Source organism: Protopterus annectens, chromosome 1.part0 (assembly GCF_019279795.1).
Source record: "Protopterus annectens isolate FY-2018-M chromosome 1.part0, PAN1.0, whole genome shotgun sequence".
Lineage (NCBI taxonomy): Eukaryota > Metazoa > Chordata > Ceratodontiformes > Protopteridae > Protopterus > Protopterus annectens.
This window is the reverse complement of record NC_056725.1, coordinates 657,680,054-657,700,236: the sequence shown is the minus strand read 5'-3', so window position 1 is coordinate 657,700,236 and position 20,183 is coordinate 657,680,054. Positions and strand designations below refer to the sequence as shown.

At 41.1% G+C, this 20,183-nt stretch overlaps 1 protein-coding gene across 1 annotated transcript in view; it reads right to left on the bottom strand.

Annotated features, from left to right (window-relative positions):
* The window catches only part of TMEM181 (transmembrane protein 181), a 1,372,946-nt gene that overhangs the window by 1,219,101 nt on the left and 133,662 nt on the right, over nt 1-20,183 (bottom strand). The window lies entirely within an intron of this gene.

The window sequence follows — 20,183 nt, the reverse complement described above, 5'->3', positions numbered from 1 at the left end:
AGCCATTTCCCAGGAATAAATGAAAGTTTATATATTTTCTAATTGTTGGCAATGAAAGCAAACAAATTTTAACACTGTAGTATTTTTTACTAAAGGAATTGTTTACTGAAGGTGTTTTTTTTAATCTTGGTGGATTTTTCCTTTTTTAGGAATGATGTTTAACTTCATAACTGTGTTCTAGCTGTTAAGTTTAGGTTTATTTCATATCTCAGAATATCTTTTTTATAGGCTTTTAAAGACTTTTCACAGGATTTGTACATGATTCTTATAACCTACAGTTTACTGTTAAACTTATGTTCACAAATATTAAGTATTGTATTTTGTAATGTGATAAAGCCTTTTATTATTATATGCCTTTACTATTTGGATGATTTGTGAGACAGGTTTATTTAATTGATTAACATTAATTGGCACCTTGATGGGTAGTATAAAAGGGATAAACATTTCACTTTTAGTTGATTCTGTCTCATGAAGTCCAGTATATGGACGAAAGCGCTTAATTCTGTTGTCTTGCTTTGAAAAACTTAAACTTCTGGCATATTCAGTAAACCCTTTAATTGCATAAACTTGCTCTTAGATCAAAGAAAAATGAATAAACTAAATCACATCAAAGAAAATATAACACATATAAATAAAAAAGAAAGAACAGATATTAAAGGTATTCTAGAGGGCACTAAAATAGTTTATGAAAATATAAATAAAAATACAAATCTAGAGAATGATATAGTTGAAACTTTTCAAAGGGAAAATATAAACAATATAATAACAGTTGAACAAAAAATGATAGATCATTGCTTTAACAGAAATAAAAGATCAAGTAAAGTTAAAAAAATAATAAGGTGCCAGGCTTAGATGGTCTTATACCAGAACTATATAAAATACTACTGGATGATGTTAGATAAGGTCTATAGAGAAATAAAAACAACTACTGAATTCCCCCCCATCATGGAAATATCCTCTTACATTGCCTAGTTTAAAACAAGGTAAGGATCCTACAAAGTGTTCATCATACAGACCCATTTCACTTTTTAAATGTGGACTATATGATGTTCTTGTCCATTTTGGCTAACAGAATTAATCTACTTATACCTAAATTAATTAATGGTCAGAAATTATCAATGGTCAGACTGGGTTTATTTTAAATAAAATACTGGATAATATAATAATAATAATACATACATACATTACTAGACGATCCAAATAAAGAATTTTCTATCATTAGTCTTGATTTAGATAAGGCTTTTGACTCAGTTAATTGGTCGAACCTGTTTAAAACACTTGGTGTATAATTTCTCACCTGAGCTAACTAAATTAATTTCTAAGTTGTACAATAATAACTTTTGTGCTTATGTTAAAATAGGTCATTTTCTTTCTAATTCTTTTAAATTACAAAAAGGCACAAAACATGGCTGTCCATTATCACCTTTACTCTTTGCATTAGCTATAGAACCCTCTTCTAATAGTATTAGCTCCAGTAAGAACATTAATGGTATCAAAATAAAAATATTTTGAACTAAAGATTCAGCTCTTTGCTGACGATATTTTACTGACTATAGGAAATATAGAAAATTCATTAGAACATATAATTAGTTCTACAAGTCAGTTTGAAGAAATCTTAAACTTACAATTTAATCATAATAAAACAAGTACATTATTAATTAAAAAATTTAAAAAAAAATCATACAAAAATATTCTAACTTCAATTGGAATAGCAATCAAATGAAATAACTTGGTTATAACCATTATGTCTAACAGTAAAGAAATGATACACTGCGGTGGTGGTGCTGCAGTAGCGTTGTCGCCTCACAGTAAGATGTTGTCCTGTTCAACACTCAGCTAGAGCGTCTTCTGTGGGGAGACATACGTGAATGGGCGTACCTTCATTGAAGGTTGTACGTCAGGGCTGGCAACTTGGTACGTAAAAAATCTGCTGCCAATCATTAGCGGACTGGACATCCGCTGTGGTGACCCCTAACCGGGAAAAGCCGAAAGATACAACAAGTAAAGAAATGATACAAACAAACTTTCAACAGGTTGTTGATAAAATTTTAAGTTTAGTCACAAATTGGAACAAATTATTCTATCAAAGAACAAGCAAGGTTCTGTTAAACTTTTACTACAATAACAGATGAGCGATTTCATCCAAGATAAAACAAATGAACTTCATCAGATAAAATTACTCTGAAAATACTTACAATAAATAAGGTATTCTTCTATCAATTATACAATTAATTTCCCTCCAAAAAGCAAAACTAGAAATCCCTTTAAAAGCTAATACTCGATTTAAAGTGGTAAAATGTTTTTTCTCTCCCCTTTTGAATACTGAAAAACAGAAAGCAGACTAAAAACAACAATACAATTATCAAAAAGTTGTTATGATCTATCATATATTTAAATATAATTTTTTAAAAAAAAAATGTTTATAAAACAGTTATAATCTGCGATGGCGCAGCGGTAGCGTTGTTGCCTCACAGCAAGAGGTTCTCCCGTTTGATTCTCAGCTAGTGTGCGGGGAGTGCCTTCTGTGTGGAGTCTGCATGTCCTCTCCACGGGTCGAGTGGCATTCCGAAAGACATGCGTGAATGGGAGTGCCTTTGTTGAAGGTTGGGCATCGAGCTGGCAACTCGGCACCGTGAAAATCTACTGCCAATCATTAGCGGACTGGAGTTCCGCTGTGGCAACCCCTAACCGAGAAAAGCTGAAAGACGACAACAACATATACATAGTTATATACTGTATACTATATTATATTATGCAGCATAGATATATCTAAGGCCAGCCACAGTTGTAAATTTGAATACTAAAATTGTCAAATTACCTGAAATACATGCTGTATATATATATATATATATATATATATATATATATATATGTGCTGATAAACTAAACTTGCTGTACTTTAAAGGAAGATTTTTGAATGGCTCATATATATTGCAATTTCTGAAATAAGTACTGGTTAAAAGTCACACACAAGCTGCTTTATACAGACCGTAGAAAAATGTCTTTATACAAAAAATTCAAGTTATTGTCTGGTCATATTATAAACAAAAACTACACCAATAAGAAAAAGAAAAACTTTTGTTCAATGAGGTTACATATATTCATCTTTTAAGTGCCTTTAACCTAAGCAGACAATAAACAGAACTAACCTCGTTTAGCCCTGGCCATGTACATGCATTCATTCTTAACTGCCATATCAGCTATTTTTTCTCCAAATAGAGGCCTGTTGAACCTTCCCTTGGGTAAGTTCTAATCTCATCAACGACCATGTAGCTAAAAGTATGATCCAGATGGTCCAGAATATGCCTAGCTAGTGCATTAGTTTCTTTACCTTTCCTAATGCTGTACTCATGCTCATATATCCTGTCACAAAATCTATGTTCAGTTTTCCCCACATAGAAACCCGGACAATTCTTACAAGTTGCCAAAAACACTATATTCCTAGATTCACAATTATATTTATTGTTCAGATGATATTTTACACCCCTAACTATGAAAGATTCACCCGTTTGGATTTTAGCACAATAGGGACATCTTCCACATTTCAGCATTGATTTAATAGTATAAGGTCTATATCCCCTATTTATTTGTTCAAAAATATTTTTGAAATTCAGTCAGCTGTGGACCTATGTAAATAGTTATTTATTTATTTTATAATTGATTTAGCTATTGTTTTGAAACCAAATAAAAACAATTTAAAAAAAATCAGCTAACATGGATCAATCAAATTCACTGTAGTATAAACAGGACAAAGCATGTGTAGGGTAACTGGGGTCTACTCCTGTGGGTCCTCACTCTTCCTCAGATGTTGAGGGCTGTAGGTAAGGACTTTCATGCCTGAACTATGTGCCCCTCCTTATCACGTGTGACACATATCCAGTTTATCTCTGGTGGTGGTCTTCCTGCCTCTGCAGATGGGGGAGACAGTAGGCGGAAGCAAATGAAGATTTACAGCCAAAAGCAACAATCACACCTGATATGAAAAGCTATGATGAGGATCACTTACATGCTGACCTGCCAGTCATTGTTCTGTCCTCCTGTGATCTGTGCTGTTATCCAGTAGAGCATAATTCTTGTCCCATCAGATGTACATCTCCCAGATCACACTTGCATATATAGTGCTATGTTCTGAGTCTCTCAGGTATAACTATACACATGATCTTCACTGCAGTCTTCCAAACTGTTATTGATCACCGTTTTATGTAGGTGCCACCACACACACTTAAAAGCAATGGTGTCACCACTGTCCATTCACAACAGTGAAACTGTAACGTAGGTTAACAAGCCTACCAGTGACGGTGGTGGATCCAGGAATTTGCGGGGGGGGGGGCAAAATGGAAACTAGGCCATGGGGGCTGCTCTGAGAGGATGCATGAAAACCAAAACAGAGGGTAGGGATACACCACTTTAAAATAATTACCACAGTAATGTATTTCAGTTTGTTGCTCATAGTCACAAATTTTACCCATTGTTCAACAATGATCATATACTGACCTATGCCTTATCTCCCCTACCCCAAAATATAACTGCCTTATCTGTATACATCTATGGTGTGAATGTGAGAAAATCAAACAATTTAATGACCACAGTAATTTAGTTTAACTGGCTGACCACTGATACATACATCGGGGATCCATGTTGGGACTTCTGCTATATGCCAACTCCTTTCAAATCTTCTTCTATCAAATGAAGATCTTTAGTTAAATGAGTCTGCAGCTAATTGTAAGCTGGTAGTGATTGTCAAGTCCTCTTCTGACATACAGGAGCTTATACTTATCAATAACTGGTATACTCAGACTTGACACTAAAAATGCAACATTGTTGAATTCTACAAGCACCACCTACCATTAGCTTATACACTACTACAAAATGAGAAAATAGAGACACCTCAATATTTGGGTAATTACTGTCTTATGACTGACCCTTGCATCATCTGTGACAACACCGTGGATCACCAAAATGGCTGTGGCCTGCATCTCATCTTGGGACTGGTGCTAGTGTTTTGCTTCTGGTGAGAAAAGAAGCATTGTATCCCAGCAGAGTGCAGCTGTAGTGAGACCAGCACTCGTAGCCATTCTTGTGACCTCCCTCTTTTCATCGCTCTTGACAAGCTAATTCTTTATTGTCAGTAAGTACTGCTTGATTTGTTTCTAATTTCAGAATATCTGCATAAATTCTTCATCCTTAAATTTTCAAGGTCTACATATTAGTTTCCCTACAAGTGCTTGGCTGTGCCCTGTACAAACACCTTGAGTGAAATTTTTCTTGTAAAGGCACGATTGAAATTTATCCAATACTTGTTGCACACATGAGAACTAGTCTGCAGTGACAAGCACTGTCCACAGAGTTGCAAACCGAATACACCTGACATTGCTTTATATTCTCACTCCAACTGTATAATCAATAAAAAAAAAGTCTGTTGCCATGGATATGAACTTTCCTACTGTCTCTTTTACCAGCTTGGTGGATATGGGCATTCGGAGTCAATGTAGAAATTGCCTCATGTTTACTGACAACCAGTTAATTCTCCAACAAACTGATATGGTATGTGAGAGATGTATTTACACAATGTCACTGGAGGCAAAGCTCTCACATGAAAGTACTCCTAATGTCAATAATATTGTCAGTAGTACACATGCTGCACCCATCACACACAATTCAAAGCAGACATATAGACCCACATATGCTGAGGCACTAAAATGTAAAGTTCCTAAACCACAAAGACCTCATAAATCAAGTACACATAACAAATACCCTCAGCAGCCCCAAATGTACTCTTTCAAAACACCCATATCAACACAGAGCCATATCTCATGGAGCCTCTGCCTCTAAGCCCATAAGGCAAGCCACCACACAGTCCAACATTCTGGTCACTGTAGACTCCATCTTGAGACACACTAATGTCCCTCTCACCAGGATGAGTAAGGAGAAAGTCACAGTCAGTTGCTTATCAGGGGCTAGGTTCCACCACATTATGCACACAATCAGGTCATTGGATTACAAGTACCAGTATGACTCAGTCATAGTCTGGGAGTAAATGACCTGAGACATACATCGCTAGATTATATGAAGTGAGATATCATGGAGCTCTTGGAATATGTGTCTCAGGCTGGTACAAGCCTAGCATTCAGCAGCATTTTTACCTTCTCCAAGGATGATGCCACAATATGAACAAAAGCTGATTAAGTCAATTATTAAAGTCAGTTTCTGGTGTCATTCTAAGGGGTGCAATATTTGTAAGCTTGGAAGGAGATGGTCAACAGACCATGCTGTTTTGCCAGGGATGGTCTGCACCTCTCCCCTCTAGGCTTTCGAATATTGTCTAAAACATGGTCTTCCCCCATAGTACCTTTTTAGGCAATGCCAAACTGAAAGTACTTCAGAGATAGTAAATTAAAACCAAGAAAATCTAAAGGTATTATTGCTCAGTGCTAGGAGTCTAAACAAAATACTCCACTCTCTAGAAGCTCTCTTCACCCTAGGGAATACTGATATCTGTGCGGTCACTGAGACACAGTTTAAAGCTGCGGACAGCACAGCACACCAACAGTGCAAGGTTATATTGCCTTTCACACATTTAGACTAGCTACTACATAAACAGGGACTAAATGTGGAGGTGTCTATATTTACATAAAAAATAAATATACCTCAAGGCTGGTCAAACAGGACAATGCACTTGAGCTGCTCCATGTTCAAATCATCAGAGACAAAATCTAATACCAATTCCTTACAAGCTATAGCTCCCCCCGTGCATGACTCAGGAAACCCATACCATATAATTAAATTTATTAGAAACACTTGCCAGCCAACCCAATACCATATTCATGGGTGATTTTAATTATCCCACTATTAACTGGGAACCCTATATGACACCAAACGTACAGGCACAGAGATTCCTGGATTTTGTAAACACAAACTCTCTGAACCAGATAGTCAGTACACCAACCAGGGGTGCAAACCATACTGTATCTGGGCCTCACTAATATGGGACACTGCTGCACACCTCCTACTGTAATGTCTTCCCCGATGAGGTCAGAACACAAAATGGTCTCCTTTGAAGAAAAAATAAAAACTGGACCCCCAACTAGGCCTGGTATATTCAGAAACTACTCTAAGGCTTATCCTCCTGCTATTAAGTGATAACCTGCAAGCCTCAATAAACCCTGAGAACACTGCTGCCTATGCAGAACTGATCAGAGAAACCTTGTACTAGCATGTTGCAAAGAGGCAGCTGTACCCACCAGGAAGAAGTACAGAACTAACTCAAAAAACAAGCCACCCTGGTGGAACCATAAAATCAATAGACTGTATAAGAGAGGGAAGAAAATTATGGCAAAAATTAGCAGGTGCAGCACCCAGCAGGATAAAAGTACTCTCATCAAACTAAACAAACATCTTGGAGGACAAAGTCTACCAAAGCCAAATATGAGGTAACTTTGGCCTCCCAGGCCAAGGACAACCACAGGGCATTCTTTAGTTATGTCCACAACCTCAGAGGCAATACATAGTTGTGTGCAGCAAAGCTCCTTTTAAATAGAGCCACCTATAATGATCCAGAGGATGTAACAAACCTACTGGCTATTAAGTTCAACTCCAACTTTACACCTGTCTCCCTTCAATCTTTCTTCAGGAAATACCATCAAGTATTACTCCCCCTGATATCACTAGGGAACAGGTCCTTAATACTCTCTCTAAGGCCAAGAACACTGCATCAATGGGCCCAGACAATATCCCAGAATGCCTTCTAAATAGCATGAAACATGACCTATCAGGGCCTCTGGAATTGCTATTTAACTGTAGCCTTCAAACAGGTTTTATGCCTCATGAATGGAGAACAGCAACAGTCATCCCTGTGCACAAAGGTGGGCCATCGATAGACCCTGGAAACTACAGACCCATACGTCTTGCTAAACTTAATTCTTTCCATAGCTTTACATGTATCATGCCAATGATCAATACTGATATTGCAAACCTCCAGACACTGGACCCAACCCAGTTTGGTTTCGACAAGGGCAGATCATGCCTACTCAACCTGGTGGATGTCTTTGAGAAGGTCACCAAAGCAATGGATGAGGGCAAAATGGTTCACACTACCTACCTTATCTGGCCAAGGCATTTGATATAATACCCCACTTGGGCATTGCTGACAAACTCAAGAGGTTAGGTAAAAACTCATATGTCACCCGGTAGATAGCCAAATGGCTCACAGACAGGACCCAGGAAGTTAGAATCAGGAAGTTCACCTCTACAAAGAGGCCAGTCACAAGTGGAGTCCTTTGGCCAATGTTGGTGGTATCTGGCTGACTAAATCTGCAGATGATTGCAAATTAAGAGTGGTCATTGAATTCCACACTGATACAAATCTCCTCCAGGAGGAGATGACACAGACAAACAACTGGTGTCAGAGCCATGGACTAAAACTAAATGCCAAGAAATGCAGAATAGTATCCTTCAGGAAGTTATCCACCCCTGGTAAAATTAATATTGATAACACACCCTTTAGAGTTGACCCAGTAGCCAGGGACTGTTGACACACCTAGATAGTAATCTAGCCTTTGACCATCATGTGTCTACAGTAGTGAGGAAATCATTCTAAGATGCCATACCTTTGTTTATAAGTTGCACAACAAAGTCCAAGGAAGTCAGTGTTCCACTGTATTCGGCATTCATCAGACCTATCCATACCTTTCAACCTCTTCATGCAAGAAATCTGTACAAAGCACGACAAAATGGGAGACAAAGGCCCAAAAATAGGGACATATTTTAAATAATCTTACAAACTTAGAAAGTTGCTACAGTAACACGGTTTGTTTTAACATACATTTTCTGAAGGATTTGAACTCTGTAACTCAAATATATGTCATTATTTAGTGACTTCAATCCTTGGATCTTCCAAGTGATTTGCCTGAAAACCACAAATTTTATGAGGAACAGACCAAAAATATGAGCCAAAAGTCGGGACATTCTGCAAAATTCTGGACAGTTGAGAGGTATCATTGAGTACAATGCCCCCTTTGGTATGTACCTAACAAGGCATATCCAACAGTTGGAACATCCACAGAGGTTCCTCACTAAAGAATGTGGGGCTTAAGAAAAATATCTTATGCAGACCGCCTCAAGGCCCTATCCCTGTATTCTGTCTCCTACAGGCTTTTGAGGGGAGATCTATGGCTGATGTACAGGGCATTGACAGACCCCACTCTGATGGACCTCCTGCATTTCCACAGAACAAACAGCACCAGAATTACCTGTTTGAAATACTTAAACCTTGCCTGTGATATAAATAGGACCTGCTGGAGAGATAGGTATGTATCCCAGAGACTACCCCCCTCTCTGGAGCAGGCTTCCCATCCATGTAAAGCAGATTTCCTCCCTAATCCAATTCAAGTGCAGCTTGGACAACTGGATGAGTAACAGGAAATTCATCCCTGGTTTGGCACCTTTGTCTCTAATGGACACAAGCAACCTGTAAATGGTTCATCTCCCAGGCCCCTGCTTGCAAATGTTTAATTTCCCAAGCCATTGCTTTCACTTATCAAGAGTATCAGAACTTGTCAGATATTTGTGATGCATGGTTAGGCTTAAAAAGGCCTTTGTGGTCATTAGCCTAGTAAACACCTATGAACCTATGTTCAGCCAATCACATTACAACAGTGGTGAGACAATCCTTTTACCTTGCACAGCTCATTGCAAAAGGTGCATCCTCCGCGTCAAAAGAAGTCCTCACCTGTTATTATTCTGCATTAATTCATCTTATGATAGAGTACAATTCTCCCATTGAGATGTGTATTACTAAGCATGTTAAGCAGTTGAAATAACCTCAAATGCTCTTGGCTAAAATGAGAGATTGGAGGTTATACCTCTATAGTCAGTCTCCTATAGACTGCTTTGGGGTGATCTCTGACTTGCTTATAGAGCAATACAAGATCCACATGTCCAATACCTCTTATATCTTCAGTCATTAAACAGTTCCACAAACATTCGTTCCAAATATCTAAATCAATTCCCGCAAATAAATTTGACAAAACAGAGGGATATGTTTGTCACCATGCATCTACCCCATCTATGGAACAAACTTCCTCTCCAAATTAAGCAGCGTGACACACTGCCTGTTTTTAAAATTGAGCTGGGCAATTAGATGGGTGTTAATAAATTCACACCTGGTATGACTAGCCTGTTCGTCCTTGAAAAGGGATGCAAGGCATAAGGTTGGATATTGGCAAGGTGGAAATGGCCTCTTGGCTCAGTTGCCTTGTAACTCCTATGATCCTGTAATAACCAAAGCAATGTATTTCAACTGGCTGCTGACAGACATACATGCTGCCAGCCTGACAACCCACTTCAAAAGCTGGTTACTTTCTGGTTACACCTGAGGTCTGATTGTGAACAAATTTCAATAATTAATGAGAGGTATTGATGATCCTTTGATTTACGTGTTGTCCTAACAGTGATGATGGAGAATTATTCAAAAACATTTTGTACAAGTTGTTAAAATTCAGTAAGAACAGAATGAGGGTGATGGTAAGAGGTGATGACAATATGGTTCTAGATCCTGAAAAGGACAGGCTATTTGGGAAATAGGGTTCTTTGCTTCTTAACAAACTGGGGTTGTTATGGGCATGAGGAATGTAGGTTTTGCAGATCTCTAGTGAGTATTAAAAGAGGATAAATTTAAGTACACTTTTTAAGGGATGAACCTAGGCAAGTGATCAGGCTCAAATGACTGTTGATGGACAGAATGACTGCAGGGAAAATGGTGAAAAGATGAGATGTGCTATTTTACACATTTTGCTTTGCACATTGCACTTTGCTGAAAAGGCAAGTACAGGGCAACCTTTCCAGTTTCATGTAAATTCAGTTATGCTTTAGTACAACTTTCCATTCATTTTTCTTTAAAATAAACAGCAATATTTTCCCATTTTATTACAGTTCTTAAAAGACAAATTTTTCACATGAGCAGACAAAAATTGGAGTTGGGGAGGGCTCTAAGGAAGAGAGGAGGGAATAAAAGAGACTGCAAAAGGATTGGGGTGATTGAGAGAAAAGCTGAACTTGAACACGAGAGGTGACAGCAATCATCTATTATTTACAAGGAAGGAACTTCAGACCCAAATGGTTTTGTGAGTGATTTTTGTAAAGTATTATGTTTACAGGTTGCTAAGGCACTAAGACAATTTTTTCTGAATTTGATGAAAGAAATTATCTAATCATATCATTGAGAGATATGGAGTCCCAAAAGATCCCTGTAACACTGATTAATGCATTTCAGTGTTCATGCTCACCTCTGAATTATTCCCTTGAAAAATATAAGAGCTAAAAACTACCATGGGAATGTAAGGTTAAGGTCTTCAAGATCTGGATTTATCAACAACTTACCAAGTTCCTAAGAACCTAAGTACCAACATATTTACATTGGTATTAGGACTAAGGTTAGAGAAGATAATTCCATACTACATAAAGTACAGTTGTGTACACTTACCATAAATGTAGATGTTCGAGTGTATTCATTGTTGCAGTCATTACAATTAGGTTATCCTGCTGGCAGGCTACCCTCAGTCAGCCTGAATTCCAAAGTCTAGGTCCGGCGTCGGTTGCTGTCGCCTCTTCCCTGACGTCAGTGTGCCACGGGTACAAAAGATCCAGCCGACGCCATTTTCTTCAGTTTTTCTTACCCCAGATGTCAGGTGCCCCCAAAAGGGTAGACTAAAAATTTGCCAATAAAACATGCATGCACCAAAGTATATATTTTGCCTTCATCTACAAGCAAATACACCACATAGGTTGTATAGAATAGAGAAATACAGATAAATTCCAGCAAAGAAATGGGGGATGGCGGGTGGGTAACCTGGACTGCAACAGTAAATACACTCAAACATCTACATTTATGGTAAGTGTACACAACTGTACTATGTTCTTCGTGTTTCACTGTTGCAGTCATTACAATTGGGTTGAATCCCAAAGCTAAGGTTGGGAGGTTGGAGCTAAATAGCATTAGGAGCGGCTATTAGGCCCTGCAGAACTGCAGTGGCAAAGTCTGCCCTGGATTTAGAGTAGAGTGGTAAGTGATAGTGCTTTGTGAAGGTGTGCACTGAACTCCAAGTAGCAGCCTCTAAAATGTCTTTGGTTGGTACTCCCCTGAGGAAGGCTGCTGAAGTGACTGCTGCTCTGGTTGAATGTGGCCTAATGCCCTTAGGTACTGGCTTGCCATGTTGGGAATAGCAGAAACTAATGCAGTGGCCTATCCACTTTGAAATAGTGTGCTTTGAGATAGCCTTTCCTTGTGATCCTGCAGCAGAGACCTCCAAAGCAGACACCCAAGCAACTGCTACCCCAAAACAAAACACGTGCAACACATATCTCACAAAGCCAGTGTGCCGAACAGTCACAGCCCTTAAGACTAAACAACACACCTGAAACACTTGTAATAGGTGACTCTATCATCAGGCACACTGACGTCCCGCTCACCAGGCTGAACAAGGAGAGGGTCACGGTGAGCAGCCTGTCGGGTGCTAGGATCCGCCACATAACACAAGCACTCAGGTCACTCCAAGGCAAGTACAAATATGACTCAGTCATTGTCCATGCTGATGTGAATGACCTGAGATGTACCTCCCTGGACTACATGAAAAGAGACATAAAGGAGCTCTCTGAGCATGTAGCCCAGGCCGGTATGACCCTGACCTTGAGTAGCATCTTACCCTCACCAAGAATGATGCCACAATATGAAGACAAGATGATCAATTTCAACAATTGGCTTAAGTACTGGTGTCATTCAAAGGGGATCCAATGCCTGTCAGCTTGGGATGATATGCTCAACAAGCCATGATGCTTCGCTAGGGACGGCTTGCACCTGTCACCCCTGGGCTTTCGGATATTGGCAAAGGCTCTTGCTACCCCCATAGTGCCTTTTTTAGGCAAGGCTCAAAAGACAAACCCACCTCCATAGGTATCACAAGGGATAAGAAACTAAGAGTAATGCTACTCAACGCCAGAAGTCTAAACCTCAAGATGCACGCACTCGAAACTCACCTTAGCATGGAGAACATCGATATCTGTGCAGTAACAGAAACCTGGTTCAGGGCTCCCGAGAGCACCCCAGCACTACCAGGTTATACCTCATACCATGCTTTTCGACCCCAAAACTTGGACCGAACCACAAAAGGAGGGGGAGTATCAATATTCATCAAAGATACCCACACCTCCAGGTTGGTGGCAAAGCACGAAGCATCAGCGACTATCCATGTGCAACTAACAGTGGGTAAAACTGCCTTCCAGTTTATAGCCTGCTACAGACCACCCTCCCAAACCCAGGAACCCCACTCGGCCTTCCTGAGAACACTGGAAAATATGAAGGTCTCTCCAAACACCATTATATTGGGCGACTTCAACTACTCAAACATAGACTGGGAGCATTACTCTAGCTCCAACACCCTAGCCCAAAGGTTCCTAGAATTTATAAACTCAAATGCTATGGAACAACTTGTTACCACTCCCACAAGAGGGGAAAACATACTGGACCTGATCATCACCAACATGGGGACTCTATGCTCCAGACCAGAAGTGTATCCCTCACTGGTAAGATCAGACCATAAACTAATCTCACTGGATATTCACATCCCGACCCCACCCCCTGCCCAGAAAATCACAGTGAAAAACTTCTCTAAAGCAAATTTCACACTCCTCAAAACCGAGGTGGAATCCTTCAAAGCCCCCGAGCCTGTGGAAAATACGTCCCAGACTGCAGAATCCTTTATAAACGCATTCTATGAACACCTTCAGGAATGCATGGATCTTGCGATCCCAAATAAAACCAAGACCCAATCCTCCAAAGGCAGACGTCCTGTCTGGTGGACCCCAGCCATAAACAAACTAGACAATAGAAGGAGGAAGCTACTAAATGATAGAGCAAAATCCCAAAAAGGGAAGGCATCACTGATCAGTATTAGCAAAAAACTACGGGCACTCATAAAATTGTCTAAGGCCAGCTTTGAGAGAAAAATTGCACAGGACACTAAGGATAATCACAAGGCTTTCTTTAGTTATGTTAGGAACCTGGGTGGTAATTCCCAGATATGCTCAGAATTAGTCCAAAATGACAAAAATACACGAACCCACAGACATTGCCAACATCCTAGCTGACAGGTTCAGTGCAAACTTCTCCCCACCAAAAGGGCAAATATCTATCCCAGCAGAGTGCTGTCCCCCCTGACATCTCAGATGCTGAGGTAAGAGCCGCCTTCTCCAAAGCAAAAAATGCAGCATCAATGGGACCAGACGGTGTCCCGGCTCGTCCTACATGAACTCCAAGAAGAGCTAAACCCAAACATAAAACTACTGTTCAATCTCAGCCTTACTACAGGATATGTGCCCAAAGAGTGGTGTACAGCAACAGTGGTCCCTCTCCATAAAGGTGGTGCCTCAACGGATCCTGGAAACTATCGCCCCATAAGCCTGACTAGCTTGGTCTGCAAAGCTATGGAAAGGATCATCATGGACCTCATAAATCAAGATATTGGGGACCTACAGACACTGGATCCTACCCAATTCGGCTTTGTTAAGGGCAGATCCTGCCTCTTAAACCTGGTTGATTTCTTTGAAACAGTCACCAAGGCGATTGACAAGGGGAAGGTGGTCCACACAGCCTACCTGGACCTCGCAAAAGCCTTCGATACAATACCCCACTCGGGCATTATAGATAAGCTCACCGGCTTAAATATAAACCCCTATGTCACTAGATGGATTGCAAACTGGCTCAAGGACAGAACCCACATGGTTAGAATTGCTGGAGCCATGTCAGACTCCAAACCACTTACAAGTGGTGTCCCACAAGGCTCAGTCCTGGGACCTCTCTTGTTCGGTATATATTTCTCGGAGGTACAGGCCAACACGGAAGGACTGTGGCAGACCATGTTCGCAGATGACTGCAAACTGGGTGCCATAATCGACTCTCCAGCCGACACAAGCATCCTCCAAAAGGGCCTCATAGAAACAGACAACTGGTGCCAGAGCCAGGGCCTCAAGCTAAATGCCAAAAAGTGTATAGTCATCCCCTTTGGCAAAACAAAGTGCCACAAATTACCACATAGGTGGTAATCCATTAAGTACAGAAGAAGTAATTAGGGACCTGGGGACCCAAGTTGATAGCAATCTCTCATTTGACAACCACGTGGCCAAAGTGGTTAGAAAAACATTTTATATAGCCCACCTAATCATGAAGGGATTCACATCTAGATCAGGGAGGTCATCGTGCCTCTTTACTCATCCCTCATCAGGCCCATAATTGAGTACAATGCCCCTTTTGGGATGTACCTTACCAGACACCTGCAGCAACTGGAAAGACTCCAAAAGTACCTCACCAAGAGGATCAAAGGGCTCAAACAGATGCCATATGCTGCCCGGTTAAAGAAACTCCAGCTCTACTCAGTGGCATACCGCCTGTTCAGAGGCGTTCTGTGCCTGACGCATAAAGCCATGTCCAACCCGGAATTAATGGACATGCTGCACCTCAGAAAATCCAAATCCCATCGAGCTACGCGCTCGAGAGACTTGAACCTCAGCACTGAAATAAATAGGACATGCTGGAGGGACAGATTCATAACCCAGAGGCTCCCTTCACTCTGGAATAAAATCCCAGTCCAGGTTAGGCAGAGTCCCTCATTGACTCTCTTCAAGAGGAATCTTGATGAGTGGATGGGAGATCATAGGTTTACCCCGGGTATCACTTCTGTGTCACTGTTAGACAGAGGCACTGTATACTAACCTCGAAAAAGGGCATAGCAAAATAAATTTAAAATGGGTGGCGAAAGCCAAACACATTCTGGCTAGGCTTATAAATGCCCTAGGGCAGATAGCCTAGTATGAACCTATATGCCACTAGTAATTGCTCTGTCTTTCTGAAAGCTTTGGTTCTGTTCAAATAGAAGTGTAGCTGCCTGTGTATGTCCAAAGAATGCAGAATTCTCTACCCCTTATTCTGTGGGTTTGGATAAAAAGTAGGCAGATGAATATTTTGGTTAAGGGCCACACTGGACACTACCTTAGGCATAAATGTTGGGTTTGTCCTCAGAGAAACCATGTCTGGATAAAAAATGATAAAAGGTTCCACAGCCATGAGTGCTTGTAGCTCTGAGACTTGTCTTGCAGAAGTTATTGCTAGGAGCAGAGCTGTTTTTCAAGATAAAAACTTTATATCAACTGTAGCGGCTGGCTCAAAAGGAGGCAGGGTGAGTTTTTCCAAGACATAATTGAGGTTCCATGCAGGTACTGGTGATCTCCTTGGAGGCCATAAATTTTTGGCCCCTCTGAGGTACTGCCATAATAAGGGATGAGAAAAGATTGGTGGCTCTGTATTGTAATGAGCTGAAATGGCAGAGGCATGAATTTTTATAGATGAAAAGGATAGGCCTTTGTCCAGCATCTCTATCACGTATTTCAAAATCTGAGGAATATTTGGTACAGCTGTGTCAATTCCTTGTGTCTGGTTCCAAGCACAGAATCTCTTCCGTTTTCCAGCATAGGATTTTCTAGTACTAGGCCTCCTGACCTCCAAAATGACATCCATCATCGCCTTAGTGAGAGGTGTGTTTTGTATGACATTATCCACCATGCTGCCAGATTTAAGGTCTTGAGTTGGCTGTGCAGGATTTGATTGTTCTGCTGGGGCAGTAGCTGAGGCACTTGAGGTAAGGTCCATGCTGGGCATTGAGACAAATTCCGTAGGATTGAATACCAGTACTGGCATGGCCAATCTGGGGCAATCCGTATAATTTTTGGTCTCTCCTGTCTGACCTTTAGGAGTACCTTGGGGAGGAGAGGCAGAGGTGGAAAAGCATATACTGTTAAGTTTTTCCAACTGAAAGATAGGGCATCCACTTTCCATGCTTGTCTGTGATAAGTCCTTGTGCAGAATCTCTTTAGTTGGCAGTTGTGAGGCGAGGCAAATAGATCTATGTCAGGGCACCCCCATTTCCTTGTTACCATGCTGAAGACTTGTGGATCCAATTTCCACTCGTGGGGATCCATGAGGTTTCTGCTTAGTTCGTCTGCCAGAGTATTTATATTTCCTGGCAGGAATTATGCTTGCAGATGTACTTGGTAAGCCAATGCTGTGTCCCACAAAGTCATGGCTAGTCTGCAAAGGGGGGTAAGAATGAGTGCCTCCCTGCTTGTTTATATACCACATGTCTATGGTGTTGTCTGTCTTTATCAGTAGTTGTCCTGGATGAAGTAGGTCCTTGAAGGCTGTCAGGGCATTTTGAACAGCTAGCATCTCTTTTTGATTGATATGTAGATGCATTTGGTTTGCGGACCATGTGCCTTGAATACATTTTTCTGCCATGTGGGCTCCCCATGCATAATCCGATGCATCCGTTGTTAATGTTTGTGTGGCTGGGGGTAGAGTGAATGGCTGTCCCTTGTTCTGGTGACAGGCCTTCGCCCACCATCAAAACTCCTGTTGCAGGCAGGGAATGAGAGTAAGTATTGTTTCCAGGCTGTGGCAATGTTGAGTCCAAACACTTTTTAGGTACCATTGAAGTTTCCTCATATGCAGTCTTGCATATGGAATTAGTAGAATGCAGGATGCCATGAAGCCCAAAGCCTGCAGAATTTTTCTTGCAGATAACTGGGCCTTTGTTGCCAACATTTTGAAATAGGTAGTCAGTTATTTTGTTTGCCTGGCGTGAGATAAGCCATCTGGGCAGTTGTATTTAAGCTTGCACCCAGGAATATTATCTCTTGAGAGGGTACTAGTTTTGATTTCTCTTCACTGACTGTGTACCCTAGGCATGGTAGTAATCTCTTTACAAATGCCAGATGCTGTAGTAGAATGTCTTTGTTCTCTGCTTGAATGAGGCAGTTGTCCAAGTAAGGATATATTTGTATTCCTCTTTGTCTGCAGAATGCAATTACTGGTGCCAGGCACTTTGTGAAGACCCTAGGTGCAGTAGATAAGCCAAAGGGCAGTGCAGAGAATTGGTAGTGGATTGAGCCAGCTTTGAATCTGAGGTATCTTCTGCATGTTTGTCTGATTGGGACATGCAGGTATGCCTCTTTTAGATCTAAAGTCACAAGCCAAGCCTTCTTGCCCAACATGGGCAGAAGCTGCTGTAGAGTCAACATTTTGAATTTTGGAATATCCAGATATGTGTTTAGAATAGATAGGTCCAGTATTGGTCTCCAGACTTTGTCCTTTCTGGGTACCAAGAACAGTCTTGAATAAAATCCTTGTCCCTGCTCTTGCTCTGGTACTTGTTGAATGGCCCTCATGTCCATGAGGGATGAGAATTGTTTTTGTGCCTCTGCCCACTGATGTTTTGCAGGTCTGGCCAACCGTTTGCCCTTGGCAGGGTATGAAAGTGAAACTTGTAGCCTTGTGACACTGTTTAAAACCCATTTGTCCTGGGTTATTATGTGCCAATTTTGAGAAAAAAGTGCTAGTTTTCCCCCTAAAGGTGCTGCCAGAAGATAAGTGCTTGGCGCAGGCAGGGGGAAGTCATTGGGACTGTTTCCTGTATGGCTGTGATTTGTCTTCTCCAGTTTTGGAGGTAGAAGCACCCCATTGTTTAGATCTGAATGAACCTTGGGGCTAGGATCTCCCTCTACGGTGTCTGTATCTGCCCCTTTGTGACCTGTCTGACACTGGAAAGGACCAATTCTTTGTAGGCCAGTGTCTACTAAATGTTGGAGGCTGTACCTGTAAGAAATCCGTGACTGTTTGCATAGATTTAGCTTTGTCCTCCATTTTCTTTAACACCTCTTCTGCTTTAACATCAAACAAAGTATCATGCTGTAATGGAGCATCTAATAATTTTGCTTTAACATGATCAGGTAGATTTTGTTCCTTTAACCAAGCATGCCTCCTAATGACAGAACCCGTAACTGTGGCCCTGCAGGAGGCCTCCAGAGAATCAAACCACATTGCAAAGTATGCTTTCCAACTTGTTCAGCTGCATGCAATAATTCCTGCATTTCTTTGTTTTCTGCACATTCAGAATTTATCAACATTTTCTGTTTAAGCAGTGACATAATATATTGCTGATATTTGAGTATATGAAACTGACCATTTAAAGCCCTTAGAGCCAGGGTAGCAGAAGTGTAAATCTTTTTTCCCCATCTGTCCAGTGCCCTAGAATCCCTGTCAGAGGGAGTAGGGTTTTTTACAGTGGACGCCTTGACCCCTTTGGGATCCTGAGAGATAATTTCTGGGTCAGCAGCAGGGTTTTTGAAAAGGAATCTAAGAGAGTCAGGAACCCTGTAGTACCTGTTCGGCTTAACCGGAGCTGGAGGTAAGGAGTCAGGGGTCAGACTGGACTCTGAAAATACATCATCTACAATGTCTAACAGGTGGAATAGCTAGGGGCCTGTGTTGTGGTAGTAAAAGGAAGTCTCTGAGACTTTTCTTAGATTCTGAATAATCTTGGCTCTCCCAGTGGAAATGCTCCCTCGTGGTATGTAAAGTTTCCCCAAAAGAATAATCCTCAGGAGGAGTGGCTGAAGGGATTGATTCTTCAGCATCAGAATCCTCATAGGGAGGAAGAGAGTATTCCTGATCAGAAGAGGAATCAGATGAAATGAAACCTGATCTGAAGATTCATATTTTGTCCTTGCCTAGGCCTCTTATCAGGAGGGGGATGGGAACCCCTGATCAGAGTAATTAGGTCTTCGGCCATCTTGAGCATCTGTTTTTTAGGCATGGAGGCCTGTCCATGAGGCTGTTGTACTTGTTTCTTTGTCTTTAAAGGTGCTTTAGTCTTTGAAGCTGAAGTCGTTTTAACATATAATTGAGTAGGTCTGAAAACACCTTCAGAAGCCGATGCCTGCTCAGCAGCTCTGGACCCATCTGAGGGAATAGTTTCTGAAGGTCCAATACCTTGAGCTTCCAGTGGCCTGGTCGACTCCACGTGGGTGTCAGTAGCGGCCTGCGAGTCTAAAGTAGCGGTCGTCAGGGGCTGCGAAGGCGCCTCACTGAGAACTGGCGACTGGCTTAGAAGAAGCCTGTCCTTTTCCTTGCATTTCTTGTGAATTCCGCTAGTCGGATGGCTATCTGACATTGTATAGTTAAATCTTCTGCCAAAATAGTGAAATGCAAAATCGTACCGACGCTTAATAGTGCGTTGGTTAAATCTAGCACAAAGCCAACAACTAGCAACGTTGTGGTCAGGGCCTAGGCAAGGAATACAATA